The sequence below is a fragment of the Panthera tigris genome, chromosome B3 (genome assembly GCF_018350195.1).
Source record: "Panthera tigris isolate Pti1 chromosome B3, P.tigris_Pti1_mat1.1, whole genome shotgun sequence".
NCBI lineage: Eukaryota > Metazoa > Chordata > Mammalia > Carnivora > Felidae > Panthera > Panthera tigris.
This window is the reverse complement of record NC_056665.1, coordinates 50396290-50408494: the sequence shown is the minus strand read 5'-3', so window position 1 is coordinate 50408494 and position 12205 is coordinate 50396290. Positions and strand designations below refer to the sequence as shown.

General features: G+C 37.0%; 1 long non-coding RNA gene across 3 annotated transcripts in view; it reads left to right on the top strand.

Annotated features, from left to right (window-relative positions):
• Positions 1-12205, top strand: part of LOC122239224 — a 44928-nt gene that overhangs the window by 14729 nt on the left and 17994 nt on the right. For 2 of the 3 annotated variants that reach the window (XR_006218178.1, XR_006218177.1), the window contains 2 exons: positions 7403-7660; positions 8956-9065. This is a non-coding gene — a long non-coding RNA (uncharacterized LOC122239224). The remainder of the gene's footprint in view (positions 1-7402; positions 7661-8955; positions 9066-12205) is intronic. The other variant, XR_006218179.1, reaches the window with a different exon arrangement.

The following is a 12205-nucleotide window of genomic DNA, read 5'->3' as shown; positions in this document are numbered from 1 at the left end:
TGACATACATGATATGATCTGAATTACTCAGGATTGTTTTAGCTCATGTTGCATTTTGAAGTCTAATATGCAGAGAAATTTTGACATAATGTGGTGCTAAACTCACTCATTAATACATGGGAGGCTTTTCCTAATTCAATGGAAATTTAGAGCCTATAACATCAAGTACCAAAGCTACTGAGTTTCAGGGAGGCACCTTCTCACTTGAGTTCTTCTCAAAATCAAACCTTCCTATTTCAATATTGTAATTAAAAATGTAGGCTTGAAGGATTGGCTGGGTGGTCTGTTGATCTTTGTAGGGAAAGTGGACAGGGCTCACAGGACAGCTGCCACATGTTATCTACCACACTATAAAACAAGAATATGGTGATTTAACAAAAATGCTAGAGATGTATTGGTTTCTTCTATAAAAAGCCTCAAGTCTCATGGTGCTCACACACCTGGTCTTGGAAACCAAATAAGCAGTGCAGGAACTGCTGTCTGGACCAGGGGTTTTTGTTCCAAATAGTTTTTGTAACATTATCTTTAGACAGTTCTCTCCAGGTTTATGTTTCATTATCTTATGTTTTTGTTTGTTTGTTTTTTACAAAATATGGGCAAAAAGTTGTAATTACCCATTCAACTGTTTCATCTTAGAAGTATTTTTTGTTGTATCTGTAAACTTTTTTGTGATTATAAAAACAATATAATTTTAAAAACAAAACAACAGAGGTGAATGAGATAGAGTAGACTTCCTATGATTCCTCTCCCCAGACAACAACCACTGCCAACTATTTCACCTTTTGATGTCAAATGTCATAGACAGCTAGATAAGAGGGATTCTTGGTGCTTAGACCAAAAGAGTAAGTAATGGTGTTTCTGTAAGTCCAACTGTGAAATATTCTTTGAAAGTCAGTGAGGCAGTTTGCTTCATGTTTGGATTTTATCTCGGTCTAAGATCTTACAAACTAACATCTTAACTCTGTGGCTGTGGAAGGACTGCTTGCTGACTACAGTTTAGATCTATTAAACTCTTCTGTGCTATAATTTAAATCAGTGGCTGAATTAACCTGGTGGATAACTTACCGGATCCTAGAGATACTGCAAGTGGTTTCCCTGGGTTATTTAGGAAGTTGTCCAGATAAATTCCCTCTGGGGTAACATAGTAACGTGCCAAACAGTCTAGGTTGAAAAAGATAATTTTCAAGATAATTATTTTAAGATAATTATTCAACTTGATTATATTAATCATGAAAATGTTTCAGTGGTCCACAGGTAGTTTGTAGCAGAGCTAGAAAAGACTCCTGTTCTCCTTTACTTTACCCTTCCCAATGTCTCCTGCCCCATCGATCCCTTCAATCCAATGTAGTTCTGAAATCATTTCATCATTACAACTTTTGTATAAGTCCCTGTTGCACTGTTGAAAAACTGCTACTATTTTGTTCATGCAATCAGCCAATAAACGTACCTCTGAAGCAATTAACATGCTTATGCAAACTGTTTGACATATGAAGTAATGATATCCTTTAGAATATTTGTAATGTTGTGTTATGACCTCTTTGACTTTCATTTTAAAATAATTTTTGCTTTTGAACAATTAAAAATTAAATCAAATCTAGAGATGGTTCTCATGCAAGAGTCATCTCCAAATGCTATAAAAAAGACATGCCATGCACATTTTGATTGCCTTATAAAAGTGCCAATTATAAAAGCATATTAAAAAGTAAAAAAAAATAGCAAAGAAAATGTTCTTCCATGATTTTAAATAGGTTTAATTTTTTAATTTTTAAAAAATTTTTAATTCTAGTGTAATTTAACATACAATGTTACATTTGTTTCAGGTGTGCAATACAGTGATTCAACAATTCTGTACATTACTTAGTGCTCATTAGGAGAAATGTGTGCTTAATCCCCTTAACCTATTTCACCCATCCCCCCACCCACCTCTCCTCAGGTGACCATCAGTTTGTTCTGTAAATTTAAGAATATGTTTTTTTGTTTGTTTGTCCCTCTATTTTTTTTAAATGTTTGTTTATTTTTGAGAGAGAGAGAGAGTAGGAGAGAGGTAGAGAGAGAGGGAGAGGCTCTAGGCTCTGAGCTGTCAGCACAGAACCCAATGCGGGGCTCTAACTGGCAAACCTTGACATCATGACCTGAACCGAAGTCAGATACTTAACTGACTGAGCCACCCAGGCACCCCTGTTTGTCTCTTTTTTTCTTTGTTTTGCCTCTTAAATTGCAGATATGAATGAAATCATGTTATATTTGTGTTTCTCTTGAGTTATTTCACTTAGCATTAGATCCATCCATGTTGTTGAACTTGGCAGGATTTCACTCTTTTTTATGGCTGAGTAATATTCTTTTATATCACATTTTCTTTATCCATTCTTCTATAGATGGACACTTGAGTTGCTTCCATGTCTTGGCTATTGTAAGTAATGCAGTAAATGTAGGGGTACATATATCTTTTTTAATTAATGGTTTCATTTTCTTTGGGTAAATACCCAATAATGGAATTACTTGATCATAGGATAGATCTATTTTTAACTTTTTGAGGAACCTCCATACTGTTTTCCACATTGGCTACACCAGTTTGTGTTTTCACCAGCAGTGCACCAGGGTTCTTTTCTTCACATCCTTGTCAATGCTTGTTGTTTCTTGTGTCTTTGATCTTAGACATTCTGACAGGTGTCAGGTGATTTCTCATTGTAGTTTTGATTTGTGTTTCTCTGATGATGAGTGATGTTGAGCACATTTTCATGTGTCTGTTGGCCATCTGGATGTCTTCTTTGGAGAAATGTCTGTTCATGTCCTCTGCCCATTTTAATTGGATTAGTTTTATTAAAAGAATGTAGGAATAGTCTTTATGTTAATAGCTATTTATAGACTTTTAGTAAATCAGGAACTTTGTTCTTGTAGTTCTTTTAAATATACCAATGACTTTTTTGAAGTAAATCCTGATTTTTTTTAAATAAAAAAGATAAATACAGGTCACGTAATCTAATGTATAAAGTATGACAGAAAAATTTAAATTTCTTATGCTACATGTGTGTATGTGTATAATTTTTCTTTTTGGATTGTTTTTAGGCAACACATTTTATCAAGGGTGACTGGCATTTTTGTTTAAACCATACAGTTATCCCACAAAACTGAAATAGGGTTACTGTTAGAAAAAAAATAAACAGGACAAGTACTGTGCCCATTTTACAGATGGGGAAGTGACCCTTCGATCATAAATTGCTAGAAAGAGGTGAGGCTAGAAGTAAATTTCAGCCTCCGCTGAGAGATTTTCCAGTGCTCTCCCTGCTACATTTTTTTTTTGCTCGTCTTTTTCAGTTTTGGTTCAGCCACCCAAGGAAATAACCAGGAACAAAGCCAAGAACAAAAAGAGTCTGCAAATGTCATAATGAGAGCTCTGGATGAACAGTAATTTTACTCAGATCTGAGAATTAGAAAGCTGGCTGGAAAACTGTATTATGAAGATTGAGGAAACTAGATGGCAAATCACTGTTCATTCAGAATAAACTTTTTTGACCAGTTACTTAAATTGCAAAGAAGTTAATTTGTGTTGCAGCAGCACCTTTGCAAGTATTTTCTGAAGAGCTGAAGAAAAAGCCCAATAGTGTTGGAACTGCATGTTTAGTTTTCAGAGAACTGTGGGCACAGCTTCAGAGGACACCTGCAGGTCAGCATTTTGGTGACAGCATGAAAGGGCTTTAGCTTCAGGAAGCTTCAGTGAGGTCAGCTGGGGGCTCTCCTGGGACCAAATACTGATCTCTGATTAGGATAACCCACTCTGCTCATGAAATGAGATTTCTAATGGGAATTAACCACAGCTTCTTTTTCCTGTCTTTAAAAGCAAGCTGCTTTGTCATGCTTCCTTTACTGAAATCATCACACAAAAAAAGGGTTTTGAGAATTTTCTGCTTAAGACACTACAACAGATAATAGACAAAATAAGATGTAGGCGATTGCTCACTGGTCCCCTCCCAACACCATTGCCTCTTACTCCCCTTAGAGATTACCCAAATGTGTTTTAGGATAACAATGGCTTAGCTTTAATGTTCATGAATAAAACAACGACCCTGTAAGAGTCTGAATTTGGAAGGTAATAAAGAAACATATCAAGAGAGAAAAGAAACTTGGGGCTGAATTAGAAGTGCAATAGGAAAGAAGCAATCTTTCTTCTGTATAGCCCCAAGTAATGTTGGCCTTGTCAAATGCATCACAGGTTTTAAGTCACACTTCAGCAGCATCTGAGCCACAGTGAGGATTAAGCCCATCCTTTAAGGGCTGCATTAACTTCACCAAACCAGCTGGAGAAGTTGTGTGTGTGTGCAAATTTACATCTAATTGGTTTTGTTTGTTTTGCTCTGTGAAGGGGGAGAAGTAATACTTATTAAGTGTCTTAGTTCTTTTGACCCTCAAAATAGCCAGGCCAGTTGGAGAGATTGCTGCTTACCCAAGTTTCCGTGGATAGGGAATGTTAAGAGTTGAAAATTGTGTCCTGTCTGTACAGCTGTGTGCCATCCCTATCTCCATTGTAAAAGTGGTGATTTTAAATACCTGAAAATTTAAAAAGTTTCATCTTATACTGGGATCATAACTTCTGATTTGAAGACATTTGAAGTGGAATGCATGTAAATTTTGAAGAAGTTTTGCTCAGCCATCCGTCACTTTCGGTCACCTTAAGCCAGATTCACATGAATGAGAAATGATGTAGAGTGTCCTTTAGAGGATGAATAGAGGCTGCCAACTTCTTCATCGTCTTCCTTGGTCACAGTTTAGTTATCCAGTGGTGGGCATCTGCCTTAAGCTGCCAAATGGAGCTTTTAACCACCTGATTAGAACTTCTATAGTCAGTTTTCTCTGGTCATGGACATTGTGAGGTTTGAAAGTTAATTTTTGTCAACTTGCGATTAGAATTCTGATCAATACATTCATTCATTTGGAAAGTATTCAGAAGACTTACGTTCTCAAAAAATCTTTCAGTAGCTTCCAATAAGCAGAGTATTCTGCATTTGTTACATAAAATCATAAAGGGACCCTGTTAAAATACAAATATTATTGAGAAGGACTGTACATCTAGTCTCTAACGTCTGTGATTTCTTTAACATTTATGATCTTTCCATTATCCATTCAGCCACCTCTTTGAGTCTTGTTAGAAAAGTCAGCACAGATCAATGTCGAAGGTAAAGAAAGTCCAGAAACAAACATTATAGGAGGTAGGGATAAGACACCTTTGGTGTGAAGATGCCCAGAATGTGTAAAACTGTGGGAAGTTAACCTTTGTAAAATGGGTATAAATAGTACTTAGCTTTGAGGGTTATATGAAGATTATTTGGGATAATACATTTTAAGGTATTGAATATGGCATCTAGTTCTTATTTTATGTTCAGCTAATGTCAGCTATTACTATTATAATACAATATTAAAATATTTAACCTAATTGAATATGTTTTATTTATGAACTGCTTGAAAATTTTCCATTGTCTCATTGCTATTTTTTTATTATACAGATCTATATAAAATATGTTATTATCTTTGAGATTTGCAAGTCTGGAGATTATCTTTTCTATACTACTTTTGTTTATAATAGTTTTGTATATACCTAAGGTTATCATATTGCAATTCATTACTCTTGTGATCCAGAGTTCTTACTTCTATTTGTGTTTGTATGTTTGTGTAACGATTAATTTTTTACTATGTCAGACATATTTTATATCTCATGACAGGGAATCAGAATTACTCATGCTGACAAGCCTTGATGACTTGTATGGCTCTTTGAAAAAAGACATGTCCACGCTTTTTTCACATTTCTACACTTTTCCACCATTTGATAATATAACGGAGTTAGCTGAGGCATAATTTATACTTGTTAAAAATCAATTTGGTGGTGATGGGCCACTCTTGTCCTCAAACTTTGTCCAGTCAAAATGTCCAAGAAATAGTTTTGGTGGAGAGGTGAGTGTAACATTTCTAAAGTCCCGATTTATGTACTAGTATGATCTTTACAAAGGTTATTTATTAAGCATTAAATAGTTTGGGCAACCCTTTCTCTACTCATGATGATATTACTATTGTAGTAATATAGTAGTAATGCAGACGACTTCCAGCCATTTTTAGTAGATGGCTTCTCATCTTCTTTTTTTTTTTTTTTTTTTTGGAATACCCAGAGAATCTGGGAAGAACTATGTGTCTACAGCATCTTAGAAAACCCGTGTTATAAGAAAAGATGTAATGAAGAACCAGCAATTGACTTTTTTTAATGTAAAATGATGCAAATTTATTATCTTACCATAGGTAAATGCCAGCCTTGGAAAAGGGCAGGGCCGCTGGTGGTAGATCTGGGTTGCAGGCTGTAACTTTGGGACCCTCAAAAATGAGGAATTTATTTCTTTTCACTTCTGACACCAACTATTATTGCTGTTTGCTTTGAAATACTCCCTCTTGGTTTCAGTCAGAGCCCTGCAAAAGCTGACAAGTACAGCGTATTTCTCAGTTTTTTGGGTGGACTCACAAGCAAAACTCTCAAAAGATAACTGCCTTTTTTGCATGAGATTCAATAGTTACTTTAATTTTCTTAAACCGAAAAGGGAGAGCCAAATGCCAGTTCACGTCTATCATATGCCCTTTCATAGAGCTGTTGGTAAAGCAATTAAATGCATAAATGACAGAAATGATAGATATTGGTTCCATTATTGCTATTTCATGCAGACAGAGTTATATTTCCCCAAGATTAGATTTTTATGACAAGAATTTTTTTTTTGTAGTCATAATACAGAACTGTTATTTGTCAAAGAAGTAATATTTGTGTTTGGCTGTTGGTGAAATCTCAGAGGAAAAATTTCCAGACTCCATTTTACTTTTAAGAAGTACATAAACCTGAAGAGTAAGTTTTTTCTTTCAAAATAGGTTTTGTTTTGACTTTGAAAACCTCAGACTTCCACGAAGCATTATAATGTTTGGAATAAGCGTATAAAATATTTCAGGGTACTGGGATTTATCTTTTTTCGTAACTCTGGGCAAAAATTCCTAGGGCAAGTCTGAGGATAGATTTTTTTTTTTTCACTCTCCAACTTGCCTCGATGCTGAGGTCTGGGGGAAATGCTTTGGGTCCCCTGCATAGCCAAGGTTAAGTGTGCACAAGGCCAGTGGAGACCCTCATTGTTGTTACAGTGGGTAACAAAAGAGATTCACAGAGTGCTGAATTCTGGAAGGGACTATCCAAATCAACTACATAACGCTGTCATTTCTCAAATGGGAAACTGAAGTACAGGGAGATGAAGGGACCTGTCAAGGTCATCTGATCAGCTAGTGTCACGGTTGTGATCCAGGCAGACTCCCCATTTAGTGATTTTTTTTTTCTCAGTACTTTCCCAGGATCCTTTTTTACTTCAATTTTGATTTGCTTCCATTCCAGTCCATTCCAGTCCATTCCAGTCCATTCCAGCTGGTCCCTGATATTGATGTGGGTGCTGTTTTGGCCTCAATCCTGCCCTCTGCCTGTATTCACTGAGTGGGATTTCCCCACCAGAAACCTTGGCATTCTCTGAGTCATTTGGATTTGGACTTACTTGTCCAGAAGTTTTAGTTCCTGGAGAACTTGAGAAGGACTCCTTCTCCAGTTGTTGGACTTTATTCCCCCTGCTGCTGCTCCACACCACTACAGCTTATTCAGGTACTACTTTCTGTCAGGCCTCATGCTTGGCACTTTATACAACTAGTTCATGTACTCCACACAACAGCCCTTTAATGTGGGCATTTTACCACCTTGCAGCTGAGGAGTCAAAGCTCAGGAATCAAATCTCATCCCCATCACCTTACAGTGGTAAGTGCAGACCGAGACTAAAACCGAGGAATATCCAAATCCCATTCTCTTTGCATGGCATTGTTCAGTTCCAGTCTGAAATGCTTAAGGCTCAGACTTTGAGTAACAAATTGTTGTAACTTGCACTGCTTCGGGGACTCTGTCTCCCATTTATCTGCTCTGTAAAACATCTTTATGTATTAACGCATGAGCCTTCTCTGTGTGGGCCCGTCTGATGCTAGGACTTCCTAGCTTTCTGATCTTAGAGCTCTGCCTTCCATATTCTGCCTTGTTATATGTTCTGGATGTGGGAATGGGAACAGTTAAATGTCACTCTACTGGCTGAAACAGCAACTTCCTGATTGAAACTCCAGCGGAAATTAGACCTTCCAAATGGCAAGATCATAGAATGCTCTGATATGTTTGATGAAACACTGTTGGATATTTCCACCCACTTCCCTACCTCCCACTTCTGCAGCTTAAGGGACAAATTCCATTTGTAACCATTTCACTTTCAAGAAGGCATCATGGTCAGAAAGGGTCTGTAGCAGGACTGGTTCCAAGAGCTGCCAAAGGACTTCTGCTGCCTTGGCAAGTTGTATCTACCTAGTGTGTGCCCTGCCTTGTTGCAGCTCCTTAGATTTAAAGATGCTTAGAAGGCTCTCATGTGATACCCTTACATTAAGTATTTCCAGGGAGGATACAATACTGCATGAATACAAAGGAGGGGAAAATATTCACTGAGTGCTTATTAGGTGCATAAAAGTATGCCATAAATTTTCACATGTATTACCAATTGATCCCTACGATAAGTGTATGAAGTATGGAATTTATTCACATTTTAGACAGACATTAAAAGTCTTATTTAGGCTCACATAACTAGAAATGGGTATCATTGGCATTTGAAGCTAGATGAGACTAACTTTATGTATATTACAAGGCTACCCTAAATACTCCAGAAGCTGGGCCCCAGGCTCCTGTCATCCTATCCACCATTACTCTCACTCTATGTGGGTTAGATGGGGACCCTGGCTTCGGAAATCCTAATACGAATCTTCACTAATCTTTGAAATTTTGATTTCCATTCATCAAAGAACGACAATTTACATTGTTACACAGAGACTAAATTACAACTCTATCATTCTCATTTTCCCCACCCCACTCAGTCACTGGACAGTTCTTGGTGAAGAATGATACTCCTTATTGCAGCGTGCCCCTTCTGCCTTGGCAAAGACCCAGCACATTCTTCTACCAGATGGTTTGATGAAAAACCAAGGTAATATCTGTTTTGTGTATATGTTGAGTCCCTAATGGAGAAGAATCCAACTGACTAGTGTAGCTGTCAAATCCTTCTTTTTCTGGATTGATAACTACAAACCTGAACTTGAAAAGAAAGTGAATCTATTCCTAACCATTGTGCACTCACTTGCTTGCTCTTTTTCTTTCTTTCTTTCTTTTCTCTTTCTCACACTCTCCCTGTCTCTCTCTCTCCCCTCTTCCCCAGCCGCTCATGCTTTCATCTCCTATGGCCAGCTCTACCCAACTCAGCAACATCTTGGCTGAATACATGGCCAGTATGCACTCAGTCTTCTTTTTAAAAGACATTCCTTCCTATGAGGCTGAAGACAGATTATTTATGTAATTTTATTGTTAAAATTCAGGTCACCTTTCTAAACTTGAATTTGTTTTTTTATGAAAAACAAGGAGATTAAACTGAAAATATTTTAAGATTCAATGTCAAACTGGTTAAAATGAATCAATCTTTTTTTTTAATAAGTAGTGCTGTCTTTCTTTTTGTGATATTTATTTATTTTTGAGAGAGAGAGAGAGAGAGAGAGAGAGAGAGAGAGAGAGAGAGAGAGAGAGGCCATGAGTGGGGGAGAGGCAGAGAGAAGAGGGAGACACAGAATCTGAAGCAGACTCCAGGCTCTAAGCTGTCAGCACAGAGCTCGATGCAGCGCTCGAACCCATGAATTCTGAGCTGGTCAGACGTTTAACGGACCGAGCCACCCACATGCCCCATAAAATGAATGAATCTTAATGAGCATTTTTTAATTATCCTGCATAAGGTTTTAGTAATGGCCCTCACAAGCCACAGGTGACTTCTGTCCAGCACTATGAGGCAGGGATTTGTTGCCATTTCTCTCCAATTCTATCAGGGCAGAGCCTCCTTCTTTCCACCCCCTCCTTATTCACATCTCATTCTTTCTATAGTTCCCTTATTTGTTTCTCAGTCACCCACTACTTTACTCTCCCTCTGTCTTTAGGGTCTTACTAGGCAGGGGTTTCTGTCCCCAATTTTCCTTGACTCCCCAACTAAGACTGGTTCTGTCCATACTTGTTACAGATTTCATCAGACCATATTCAATTCAACAAATGTTTTTCTAGTGCCAGTCATGTGCAAGCCTGTGATGGTTGCTATGCTTTCATTCTAGGGATACAGCCTCACCAAGGAGCAAGTTTTGTAGAAAGAAAAGTCTGGAGTAATTTTATTTTATTTTGTTTAATTTTAACTTTTATTTAAATATAATTTATTGTCAAATTAGCTAACATGCAGTGTATATTGTGTGCTCTTGGCTTTGGGAGTAGATTCCCATGATTCATTGCTTACATAAAACACTCAGTGCTCATCCCAACAAGTGCCCTCCTCAATGCCCGTCACCCATTTTCCCCTCCCCCTTCCCCATCAGCCCTTAGTTTGTTCCCTATTTAAGAGTCTCTTGGGGTGCCTGGGTGGCTCTGTTGGTTAAGTGCCCCACTTCAGCTCAGGTCATGATCTTACTGTTAAATTCGAGCCCAGCGTCGAGCTCTGTGCTGAGAGCTCAGAGCCTGGAGTCTGTTTCAGATTCTGTGTCTCCCTCTCTCTTCCTCTGCCCCTCCCACTCTCATGCTGTCTGTCTCTCTGTCTCTCAAAAATAAATAAACATTAAAAATTTTTTTTTAAAGTCTCTCATGGTTTGCCTCCTTCTCTGTTTGAAACTATTTTTTTTCTCCTTCCCTTCCCCTGTGGTCTTCTGTTAAGTTTCTCAAATTCTACATATGAGTGAAAACATGTGATATCTCTCTTTCTTGGACTGACTTATTTCACTCAGCATCATACCCTCCAGTTACATCCACATTGTTGCAAATGGCAGGATTTGGTTCTTTCTCATTGTTGAGTAGTGTTCCATCATACACATACCACATCTTCTTTATTCATAATTCTCCCTTTTTGAAGGACTTCTGTATTTTTCCTAATCTTCAAATAAGAATATGATTTTAAAAATAAACTTTTTATATGTTTATAAGAATCTTTATAAGAAAAAATATATATGACATGTTACGTACATAGTTTAAGGTTTCCAAAAAGAGAGAAATAATATACTCATCTACTGGGTTCTGTATCTTATACTTTGTTTTCAAGAGTATCAATGTCCCACTGATGAGGATTCGAATTTTAAAAACCTGTATTTTGTATTTAAGGAATTTGATAAGTTATGGAAAAAATGAGATAGGTAATTGAGGTTACTTGTGAATTATGAAAGTATTTATTAATATATTTTATGCTTATTAAAATAACAGGGTAAAAGCAGCCTTTTAAATAAAGAGAAAGTAATAGTTTAAATATTTTAAATTAGTAGTAATGGAATGTACCACTCCTTGCTCAAAGAAACTCGTTTTAGGATTTTATTCTTCCAAGTTTTAATGAGATACTTACTAGTTTATTTAGTGTTGCTGTGTATTATGTGGGCTTATCCTCCTGAATTTGTTCCAAAAGAAATTGGAGTGGAAGTGTTAATTCTTGCCTTCTAGGTCCCCACAGTGATTGCAGAAACACAGAGTAATTAATGAATGAGAAGAAACAAATAAATAAAGCACTGGGGATTCTTTAGCATAGTTATGGAAGCATTTCTCAGCCCTGAGAAATTTTCTTTTCTTTTCTTTCTTTCCTTTTCTATTCAAAGACCCTTAAAACACAGCTTTAAAGCTCAGTGTTAATCTCCCTCAGATTTCTTTATGTCTCATTGGAAGTATTCCAGCTCCTTCATCCCTCCCGCTGAATGTCACTTTTTGCATGAAAACATTCTTTAACTTGGAAATTTGGAAATTTCCTTTTTGGAATCCCACTCGCTCTAACTTCCAGTGCAATTACTTTGGTGCTCATTCTATTCATCTTCATTATATTGTAAGCTTGTCAAGCTCTATATTCCCTCATCTTTGTTTATCCAGCAGCATCTATCAGGGACCTTGCTGAGAATGAAAACTCAACAAATATTGGCTGAAATGAATTATTGAGTTACTGTTTGGTACCACTGTATGGGCAGTGGAAAGTTAATATTTATTTTCTGAACAGAAAAGAATGAGCAAAACATGCCCTTTGTCTAATGTGTGATTGTTTCTTTGCAACTTTATTATATGTTAGATTGGACCATATTT